Below are 12,215 nucleotides of genomic sequence, written 5' to 3' on the forward strand. Positions count from 1 at the left end.
TGGTGAACGTAGTAATTTCAAAAATTTCCTACGCACACGCAAGATCATGGTGATGCATAGCAACGAGAGGGGAGAGTGTTGTCCACGTACCCTCGTAGATCGACAGCGGAAGCGTTATCACAACGCGGTTGATGTAGTCGAACGTCTTCACGATCCGACCGATCAAGTACCGAACGCACGGCACCTCCGAAGTTCTACACACGTTCAGCTCGATGACGTCCCTCGAACTCCGATCCAGCCGAGTGTTGAGGGAGAGTTTCGTCAGCACAACGGCGTGGTGACGATGATGATGTTCCACCGACGCAGGGCTTCGCCTAAGCTTCGCGACAGTATTATCGAGGTGTAATCTGGTGGAGGGGGGCACCGCACACGGCTAAAATATCGTATATCAAGTCTGTTCTTGGGTGCCCCCCTGCCCCCGTATATAAAGGAGCAAGGGGGAGGCCGGCTGCCTATGGGGCGCGCCAAGGAGAGGGGGGGAGTCCTCCTCCTAGTAGGAGTAAGACTCCCCTTTCCTAGTCCTACTAGGAAAAGTAGGGGGGAAGGAAAGAGAGGGAGAGGGAGAGGGAAAGGGGGCTGCGCCCCCCTCTCCTAGTCCAACTAGGACTCCTCTGGGAGGGGGCGCACCACCTCCTGGCTGCTGCCCTCTCTCTCCCCTCAAGGCCCACTAAGGCCCAATACTTCCCCGGGGGGTTCCGGTAACCCTCCGGCACTCCGGTTTAATCCGAAACTTCTCCGGAACACTTCCGGTGTCCGAATACAGTCGTCCAATATATTAATCTTTACGTCTCGACCATTTCGAGACTCCTCGTCATGTCCGTGATCACATCCGGGACTCCGAACAACCTTCGGTACATCAAAATACATAAACTCATAATAAAACTGTCATCGTAACTTTAAGCGTGCGGACCCTTCGGGTTCGAGAACTATGTAGACATGACCGAGACACCTCTCCGGTCAATAACCAATAGCGGGACCTGGATGCCCATATTGGCTCCCACATATTCTACGAAGATCTTTATCGGTCAGACCGCATAACAACATACGTTGTTCCCTTTGTCATCGGTATGTTACTTGCCCGAGATTCGATCGTCGGTATCTCGATACCTAGTTCAATCTCGTTACCGGCAAGTCTCTTTACTCGTTCCGTAATACATCATCCCGTAACTAACTCATTAGTCACAATGCTTGCAAGGCTTATAGTGATGTGCATTACCGAGTGGGCCCAGAGATACCTCTCCGACAATCGGAGTGACAAATCCTAATCTCGAAATACGCCAACCCAACAAGTACCTTTGGAGACACCTGTAGAGTACCTTTATAATCACCCAGTTACGTTGTGACGTTTGGTAGCACACAAAGTGTTCCTCCGGTAAACGGGAGTTGCATAATCTCATAGTCATAGGAACATGTATAAGTCATGAAGAAAGCAATAGCAACATACTAAACGATCGGGTGCTAAGCTAACGTAATGGGTCATGTCAATCACGTCATTCTCCTAATGAGGTGATCCCGTTAATCAAATGACAACTCATGTCTATGGCTAGGAAACATAACCATCTTTGATTAACGAGCTAGTCAAGTAGAGGCATACTAGTGACACTCTGTTTGTCTATGTATTCACACATGTATTATTTTTCCGGTTAATACAATTCTAGCATGAATAATAAACATTTATCATGATATAAGGAAATATATAATACTTTATTATTGCCTCTAGGGCATATTTCCTTCAGTCTCCCACTTGCACTAGAGTCAATAATCTAGTTCACATCGCCATGTGATTTAACATCAATAATTCACATCACCATGTGATTAACACCCATAGTTCACATCTCTATGTGACCAACACTCAAAGGGTTTACTAGAGTTAATAATCTAGTTCACATCGCTATGTGATTAACACCCAAAGAGTACTAAGGTGTGATCATGTTTTGATTGTGAGATAATTTTAGTCAACGGGTCTGTCACATCCAGATCCGTAAGTATTTTGCAAATTTCTATGTCTACAATGCTCTGCACGGAGCTACTCTAGCTAATTGCTCCCACTTTCAATATGTATCTAGACCGAGACTCAGAGTCATCTAGATTAGTGTCAAAACTTGCATCGACGTAACCCTTTACGATGAACCTTTTGTCACTTCCATAATCGAGAAACATATCCTTATTCCACTAAGGATAATTTTGACCGCTGTCCAGTGATCTACTCCTAGATCACTATTGTACTCCCTTGCCAAAATCAGTGTAGGGTATACAATAGATCTGGTACACAGCATGGCATACTTTATAGAACCTATGGCCAAGGCATAGGGAATGACTTTCATTCTCTTTCTATCTTCTGTCGTGGTCGGGCTTTGAGTCTTACTCAATTTCACACCTTGTAACACAGGCAAGAACTCTTTCTTTGACTGTTCTATTTTGAACTACTTCAAAATCTTGTTAAGGTATGTACTCATTGAAAAAACTTATCAAGCGTTTTGATCTATCTCTATAGATCTTGATGCTCAATATGTAAGCAGTTTCACCGAGGTCTATCTTTGAAAAACTTCTTTCAAACACTCCTTTATGCTTTGCAGAATAATTCTACATTATTTCTGATCAACAATATGTCCTTCACATATACTTATCAGAAATGCTGTAGTGCTCCCACTCACTTTCTTGTAAATACAGGCTTCACCGCAAGTCTGTATAACACTATATTCTTTGATAAACTTATCAAAGTATATATTCCAACTCCGAGATGCTTGCACCAGTCCATAGATGGATCGGTGGAGCTTGCATATTTTGTTAGCACCTTTAGGATTGACAAAACCTCCTGGTTGCATCATATACAACTCTTCTTTAATAAATCCATTAAGGAATGCAGTTTTGTTTATCCCTTTGCCATATTTCATAAAATGCGGCAATTGCTAACATGATTCGGACAGACTTAAGCATAGATACGAGTGAGAAACTCTCATCGTAGTCAACATCTTGAACTTGTCGAAAACCTTTTTGCGACAATTCTAGCTTTGTAGATAGTTACACTACTATCAGCGTCCGTCTTCCTCTTGAAGATCCATTTAATCTCAATGGTTCGCCGATCATTGGGCAAGTCAATCAAAGTCCATACTTTGTTCTCATATATGGATCTTATCTCAGATTTCATGGCCTCAAGCCATTTTGCGGAATCTGGGCTCACCATCGCTTCTTCATAGTTCGTAGGTTCGCCATGGTCTAGTAACATGACCTCCAGAAGAGGATTACTGTACCACTCTGGTGCGGATCTTACTCTGCTTTACCTACGAGGTTTGGTAGTAACTTGATCTGAAGTTACATGATCATCATCATTAACTTCCTCACTAATTGGTGTAGGAGTCACAGGAACAGATTTCTGTGATGAACTACTTTCCAATAAGGGAGCAGGTACAGTTACCTCATCAAGTTCTACTTTCCTCCCACTCACATCTTTCGAGAGAAACTCCTTCTCTAGAAAGGATCCATACTAAGCAACGAATGTCTTGCCTTCGGATCTGTGATAGAAGGTGTACCCAACTGTCTCCTTTGGGTATCCTATGAAGATACATTTCTCCGATTTGGGTTTGAGCTTATCAGGATGAAACTTTTTCACATAAGCATCACAACCCCAAACTTTAAGAAACGACAACTTTGGTTTCTTGCCAAACCACAGTTCATAAGGCGTCGTCTCAACGGATTTTGATGGTGCCCTATTTAACGTGAATGTAGCTGTCTCTAATGCATAACCCCAAAACGATAGTGGTAAATTGGTAAGAGACATCATAGATTGCACTATATCCAATAAAGTACGGCTATGACGTTCGGACACACCATTATGCTGTGGTGTTCCAGGTGGCGTGAGTAGTGAAACTATTTCACTTTGTTTTGACTGAAGGCCAAACTCGTAACTCAAATATTTTACCTCTGCGATCATATCGTAGAAACTTTTATTTTCTTGTTACGATGATTCTCCACTTCACTCTGAAATTCTTTGAACTTTTCAAATGTTTCAGACTTGTGTTTCATCAAGTAGATATACCTATATCTGCTCAAATCATCTGTGAAGATCAGAAAATAATGATACCTGCTGCGAGCCTCATCGGACCACATACATCTGTATGTATGATTTCCAACAAATCTGTTGCTCTCTCCATAGTTCCGGAGAACGGCGTTTTAGTCATCTTGCCCATGAGGCACGGTTCGCAAGCATCAAGTGATTCATAATCAAGTGATTCCAAAATCCCATCAGTATGGAGTTTCTTCATGCGCTTTACACCAATATGACCTAAACGGTAGTGCCAAAAATAAGTTGCACTATCATTATTAACTTTGCATCTTTTGGCTTCAATATTATGAATATGTGTATCACTGAGATCCAACAAACCATTTTCGTTGGTGTGTATGACCATAAAAGGTTTTTATTCATGTAAACAGAACAACAATTGTTCTCTAACTTAAATGAATAACCGTATTGCAATAAACATGATCAAATCATATTCATGCTCAACGCAAACACCAAATAACACTTATTTAGTTTCAACACTAATCTCGAAAGTATAGGGAGTGTGCGATGATGATCATATCAATCTTGGAACTACTTCCAACACACATCGTCACCTCGCCTTTTACTAGTCTCTGTTTATTCTGCAACTCCGTTTTCGAGTTACTACTCTTTAGCAACTGAACCAGTATCAAATACTGAGGGGTTGCTATAAACACTAGTAAGTACACATCAATAACATGTATATCCAATATACCTTTGTTCACTTTGCCATCCTTCTTATCCACCAAATACTTGGGGCAGTTCCGCCTCCAGTGACCAGTTCCTTTGCAGTAGAAGCACTTAGTCTCAGGCTTAGGACCAGACTTAGGCTTCTTCACTTGAGCAGCAACTTGCTTGCCGTTCTACTTGAAGTTCCCCTTCTATCCCTTTGCCGTTTTCTTGAAACTAGTGGTCTTGTTAACCATCAACACTTGATGTTTTTCTTGATTTCTACCTTCGTCGATTTCAGCATCACGAAGAGCTTGGGAGTTACTTTCGTCATCCCTTGCATACTATAGTTCATCACGAAGTTCTACTAACTTGGTGATGGTGACTAGAGAATTCTGTCAATCACTATTTTATCTGGAAGATTAACTCCCACTTGATTCAAGCGATTGTAGTACCCAGACAATCTGAGCACATGCTCACTAGTTGAGCGATTCTCCTCCATCTTTTAGCTATAGAACTTGTTGGAGACTTCATATCTCTCAACTCGGGTATTTGCTTGAAATATTAACTTCAACTCCTGGAACATCTCATATGGTCCATGACGTTCTAAACGTCTTTGAAGTCCCGATTCTAAGTCGTTAAGCATGGTGCACTAAACTATCAAGTATTCATCATATTGAGCTAGCCAAACATTCATAACGTCTGCATCTGCTCCTGCAATAGGTCTGTCACCTAGCGGTGCATCAAGGACATAATTTTTTCTGTGCAGCTATGAGGATAATCCTCAGATCACGGATCCAATCCGCATCTTTGCTACTAACATCTTTCAACATAATTTTTCTCTAGGAACATATCAGAAATAAACAGGGAAGCAACAACGCGAGCTATTGATCTACAACATAATTTGCAAAATACTATCAGGACTAAGTTCATGATAAATTTAAGTTCAATTAATCATATTACTTAAGAACTCCCACTTAGATAGACATCTCTCTAATCATCTAAGTGATTACGTGATCCAAAGCAACTAAACCATGTCCGATTAACACGTGAGATGGAGTAGTTTCAATGGTGAACATCGCTATGTTGATCATATCTACTATATGATTCACGCTCGACCTTTCGGTCTCTGTGTTCTGAGGCCATATCTGTACATATGCTAGGCTCGTCAAGTTTAACCTGAGTACTCCGCGTGTGCAACTGTTTTGCACCCGTTGTATTTGAACGTAGAGCCTATCACACCCGATTAACACGTGCTGTCTCAGCACGAAGAACTTTTGCAACGGTGCATACTCAGGGAGAACACTTTTATCTTGAAATTTTAGTGAGAGATCATCTTATAATGCTACCGTCAAACATAGCAAGATAAGATGCATAAAGGATTAACATCACATGCAATCAATATAAGTGATATGATATGGCCATCATCATCTTGTGCTTGTGATCTCCATCTCCGAAGCACCGTGCTTGTGATCTCCATCTTCGAAGCACCGTCATGATCACCATCGTCACCGGCGTGACACCTTGATCTCCATCATAGCATCGTTGTCGTCTCGCCAACTTATTGCTTTTACGACTATCGCTACCGCTTAGTGATAAAGTAAAACTATTACATGGCGATTGCATCTCATACAATAAAGCGACAACCATATGGCTCCTGCCAGTTGCCGATAACTCGGTTACAAAACATGATCATCTCATACAACACATTATATCACATCATGTCTTGACCATATCACATCACAGCATGCCCTGCAAAAACAAGTTAGACGTCCTCTACTTTGTTGTTGCAAGTTTTACGTGGCTGCTACGGGCTTAGCAAGAACCGTTCTTACCTACGCATCAAAACCACAACGATAGTTTGTCAAGTTGGTGATGTTTTAACCTTCGCAAGGACCGGGCGTAGCCACACTCGGTTCAACTAAAGTGAGAGAGACAGACACCCGCCAGTCACCTTTAAGCAACGAGTGCTCCGAACGGTGAAACCAGTCTCGCGTAAGCGTACGCGTAATGTCGGTCTGGGCCGCTTCATCTCACAATACCGCTGAACCAAAGTATGACATGCTGGTAAGCAGTATGACTTATATCACCCACAACTCACTTGTGTTCTACTCGTGCATAGCATCAACGCATAAAACCTGGCTCGGATGCCACTGTTGGTGAACGTAGTAATTTCAAAAAATTTCCTACGCACACGCAAGATCATGGTGATGCATAGCAACGAGAGGGGAGAGTGTTGTCCACGTACCCTCGTAGATCGACAGCGGAAGCGTTATCACAACGCGGTTGATGTAGTCGAACGTCTTCACGATCCGACCGATCAAGTACCGAACGCACGGCACCTCCGAAGTTCTACACACGTTCAGCTCGATGACGTCCCTCGAACTCCGATCCAGCCGAGTGTTGAGGGAGAGTTTCGTCAGCACGACGGCGTGGTGACGATGATGATGTTCCACCGACGCAGGGCTTCGCCTAAGCTTCGCGACGGTATTATCAAGGTGTAATCTAGTGGAGGGGGGCACCGCACACGGCTAAAATATCGTATATCAAGTCTGTTCTTGGGTGCCCCCCTGCCCCCGTATATAAAGGAGCAAGGGGGAGGCCGGCTGCCTATGGGGCGCGCCAAGGAGAGGGGGGGAGTCCTCCTCCTAGTAGGGGTAGGACTCCCCTTTCCTAGTCCTACTAGGAAAAGTAGGGGGGAAGGAAAGAGAGGGAGAGGGAGAGGGAAAGGGGGCTGCGCCCCCCTCTCCTAGTCCAACTAGGACTCCTCTGGGAGGGGGCGCACCACCTCCTGGCTGCTGCCCTCTCTCTCCCCTCAAGGCCCACTAAGGCCCAATACTTCCCCGGGGGGTTCCGGTAACCCTCCGGCACTCCGGTTTAATCCGAAACTTCTCCGGAACACTTCCGGTGTCCGAATACAGTCGTCCAATATATTAATCTTTACGTCTCGACCATTTCGAGACTCCTCGTCATGTCCGTGATCACATCCGGGACTCCGAACAACCTTCGGTACATCAAAATACATAAACTCATAATAAAACTGTCATCGTAACTTTAAGCGTGCGGACCCTTCGGGTTCGAGAACTATGTAGACATGACCGAGACACCTCTCCGGTCAATAACCAATAGCGGGACCTGGATGCCCATATTGGCTCCCACATATTCTACGAAGATCTTTATCGGTCAGACCGCATAACAACATACGTTGTTCCCTTTGTCATCGGTATGTTACTTGCCCGAGATTCGATCGTCGGTATCTCGATAACTAGTTCAATCTCGTTACCGGCAAGTCTCTTTACTCGTTCCGTAATACATCATCCCGTAACTAACTCATTAGTCACAATGCTTGCAAGGCTTATAGTGATGTGCATTACCGAGTGGGCCCAGAGATACCTCTCCGACAATCGGAGTGACAAATCCTAATCTCGAAATACGCCAACCCAACAAGTACCTTTGGAGACACCTGTAGAGCACCTTTATAATCACCCAGTTACGTTGTGACGTTTGGTAGCACACAAAGTGTTCCTCCGGTAAACGGGAGTTGCATAATCTCATAGTCATAGGAACATGTATAAGTCATGAAGAAAGCAATAGCAACATACTAAACGATCGGGTGCTAAGCTAACGTAATGGGTCATGTCAATCACGTCATTCTCCTAATGAGGTGATCCCGTTAATCAAATGACAACTCATGTCTATGGCTAGGAAACATAACCATCTTTGATTAACGAGCTAGTCAAGTAGAGGCATACTAGTGACACTCTGTTTGTCTATGTATTCACACATGTATTATTTTTCCGGTTAATACAATTCTAGCATGAATAATAAACATTTATCATGATATAAGGAAATATATAATACTTTATTATTGCCTCTAGGGCATATTTCCTTCAGATTCTACTAGAATTGATAAGCTTGAGGGTATTATTACCAACTTGGGGTCCGCTTTGTCTTCCATTAGAAATACTCCATATCCTTCAACCAAAATTGCCAAGCTTATGTATGTTCCTAAAAATAAGGGTGAATCTTCTAGTATGGAAACTGCGGATCTCAAATCAATAAGTGTTCACCCCAATTTTGTTGCTATCATTAAGGAACCGTTTGATACAAATGAATTTCTTAATTTATTTTCCCAAAAGTTTGATCATCAATAAGAAGAAAGAAGTTCCTACGGGTTATAGGTGTTCTATTGAAGGATTGCCTACCAAAGATGGCAATACTTAGATCTATCCTTGCTTTTATGCCTAGCTAGGGGCGTTAAACGATAGCGCTTTTTGGGAGGCAACCCAATTTTATTTTAGTTTTATACTTTTTGCTTCTTTTTAGGAATAAATATTTGATCTAGCCTCTGGTTAGATTTGTTTTTATGTTTTAATTAGTGTTTTTGCCAAGTTAAACCTATAGGATCTTCTTGGATGATAGTTATTTGATCTTCCTGAAAATTCCAGAAACTTTCTGTTCACGAAAACAATTGTTAAAAATCACCAGAACGAGATAAAATACTGATTCCAATTTCAGTAGATCAATAAACAAATTATCTAGGTCTTCCTATTTTGGTAGATTTTTCTGAGTTCCAGAAGTTTGCGTTAGTTACAGATTACTACAGACTGTTCTGTTTTTGACAGATTCTGTTTTTCGTGTGTTGTTTGCTTATTTTGATGAATCTATGGCTAGTAAAATAGTTTATAAACCATAGAGAAGTTGGAATACAGTAGGTTTAACACCAATATAAATAAAGAATGAGTTCATTACAGTACCTTGAAGTGGTGTTTTGTTTTCTTTCGCTAACGGAGCTCACGAGATTTTCTGTTAAGTTTTGTGTTGTGAAGTTTTCAAGTTTTGGGTAAAAGATTTGATGGATTATGGAACAAGGAGTGGCAATAGCCTAAGCTTGGGGATGCCCATGGCACCCAAAGATAATATAAGGACACCAAAAAGCCAAAGCTTGGGGATGCCTCGGAAGGCATCCCCTCTTTTGTCTTCGTCCATCGGTAACTTTACTTGGAGCTATATTTTTATTCACCACATGATATGTGTTTTGCTTGGAGCGTCTTGTATGATTTGAGTCTTTGCTTTTTAGTTTACCACAATCATCCTTGCTGTACACACCTTTTGAGAGAGACACACATGATTCGGAATTTATTAGAATACTCTATGTGCTTCACTTATATCTTTTGAGCTATATAGTTTTTGCTCTGGTGCTTCACTTATATCTTTTAGAGCACGGTGGTGTATTTGTTTTATAGAAACTATTGTTCTCTCATGCTTCACTTATATTATTTTGAGAGTCCTACAAAACAGCATGGTAATTTGCTTTAATTATGATAGGCATCCAAGATTAGTAAAAAAATCTTATAAGTGTGTTGAATACTATGAGAAGTTCGATGCTTGAAATTGTTTTGAGATATGAAGATGGTGATATTAGAGTCATGCTAGTTGAGTAGTTGTGAATTTGAGAATACTTGTGTGAAAGTTTGTGATTCCCGTAGCATGCACGTATGGTGAATCGTTATGTTATGAAGTCGGAGCATGATTTATTTATTGATTGTCTTCCTTATGAGTGGCGGTCGGGGACGAGCGATGGTCTTTTCCTACGAATCTACCCCCTAGGAGCATGCGCGTAATACTTTGCTTTGATAACTTGTAGATTTTTTGCAATAAGTATATGAGTTCTTTATGACTAATGTTGAGTCCATGGATTATACGCACTTTTCATCCTTCCACCATTGCTAGCCTCTCTAATACCGCGCACTTTTCGCCGGTATCATACACCCACCATATACCTTCCTCAAAACAGCCACCATACCTACCTATCATGGCATTTCCATAGCCATTCCGAGATATATTGCCATGCAACTTACCACCATTCTGTTTCCTATGACACGCTTCATCATTGTCATATTGCTTTGCATGATCATGTAGTTGACATCGTATTTGTGGCAAAGCCACCGTTCATAATTCTTTCATACATGTCACTCTTGATTCATTGCATATCCCGGTACACCGCCGGAGGCATTCACATAGAGTCATATTTTGTTCTAAGTTTTGAGTTGTAAAGTAAATAAAAGTGTGAAGATCATCATTATTAGAGCATTGTCCCAAGTGAGGAAAGGATGATGGAGATTATGATTCCCCCACAAGTCGGGATGAGACTCCGGACGAAAAAATAAAAAAAGAAGGAAAAAAAGAGGCCATAAAAAAGAGAAGAGGCCCAAATAAAAAAATGAGAGAAAAAGAGAGAAGGGACAATGCTACTATCCTTTTTCCACACTTGTGCTTCAAAGTAGCACCATGATCTTCATGATAGAGAGTCTCCTATGATATCACTTTCATATACTAGTGGGAATTTTTCATTATAGAACTTGGCTTGTATATTCCAATGATGGGCTTCCTCAAAATGCCCTAGGTCTTCGTGAGCAAGCGAGTTGGATGCACACCCACTTAGTTTCTTTTGTTGAGCTTTCATATACTTATAGCTCTAGCGCATCCGTTGCATGGCAATCCCTACTCACTCACATTGATATCTATTGATGGGCATCTCCATAGCCCGTTGATACGCCTAGTTGATGTGAGACTATCTTCTCCTTTTTTGTCTTCTCCACAACCACCATTCTATTCCACATATAGTGCTATGTCCATGGCTCACGCTCATGTATTGCGTGAAGATTGAAAAAGTTTGAGAACACCAAAAGTATGAAACAATTGCTTGGCTTGTCATCGGGGTTGTGCATGATTAAATACTTTGTGTGATGAAGATAGAGGATAGCCAAACTATATGATTTTGTGGGGATAACTTTCTTTGGCCATGTTATTTTGGGAAGACATAATTGCTTAGTTAGTATGCTTGAAGTATTATTATTTTTATTTCAATATTAAAATTTTGTCTTCAATCTTTCGGATCTGAATATTCATACCACAAATAAGAGAATTACATTGAAAATTATGCTAAGTAGCATTCCACATCAAAAATTCTGTTTTTATCATTTACCTACTAGAGGACGAGCAGGAATTAAGCTTGGGGATGCTTGATACGTCTCCAACGTATCTATAATTTTTTATTGTTCCAGGCTATATTATATTCTGTTTTGGATGTTTAATGGGCTTTATTATACACTTCTATATTATTTTTGGGACTAACCTATTAACCGGAGGCCCAGCCCAAATTGCTGTTTCTTTTGCCGATTTCAGTGTTTCGCAGAAAAGGAATATCAAACGGAGTCCAAACGGAATGAAACCTTCGGGAACGTGATTTTCGAAACAAACGTGATCCAGAGGACTTGGAGTCTACGTAAAGCAATCAACAAGGAGAGCACGAGGCAGGGGGCGCGCTACCCCCCAGGCATGCCCTCCACCCTTGTGGGGCCCATGTTGCTCCACCGACATACTTCTTCCTCCTATATATACCCATATACCCTCGAAACATCAAAACAGGAGCCAAAACCCTATTTCCACCGCCGCAACCTATTATACCCATATACCCATATACCCATATACCCAAGCTTCTACA

The sequence above is a fragment of the Aegilops tauschii genome, chromosome 1, assembly GCF_002575655.3.
Source record: "Aegilops tauschii subsp. strangulata cultivar AL8/78 chromosome 1, Aet v6.0, whole genome shotgun sequence".
Classification (NCBI taxonomy): domain Eukaryota; kingdom Viridiplantae; phylum Streptophyta; class Magnoliopsida; order Poales; family Poaceae; genus Aegilops; species Aegilops tauschii.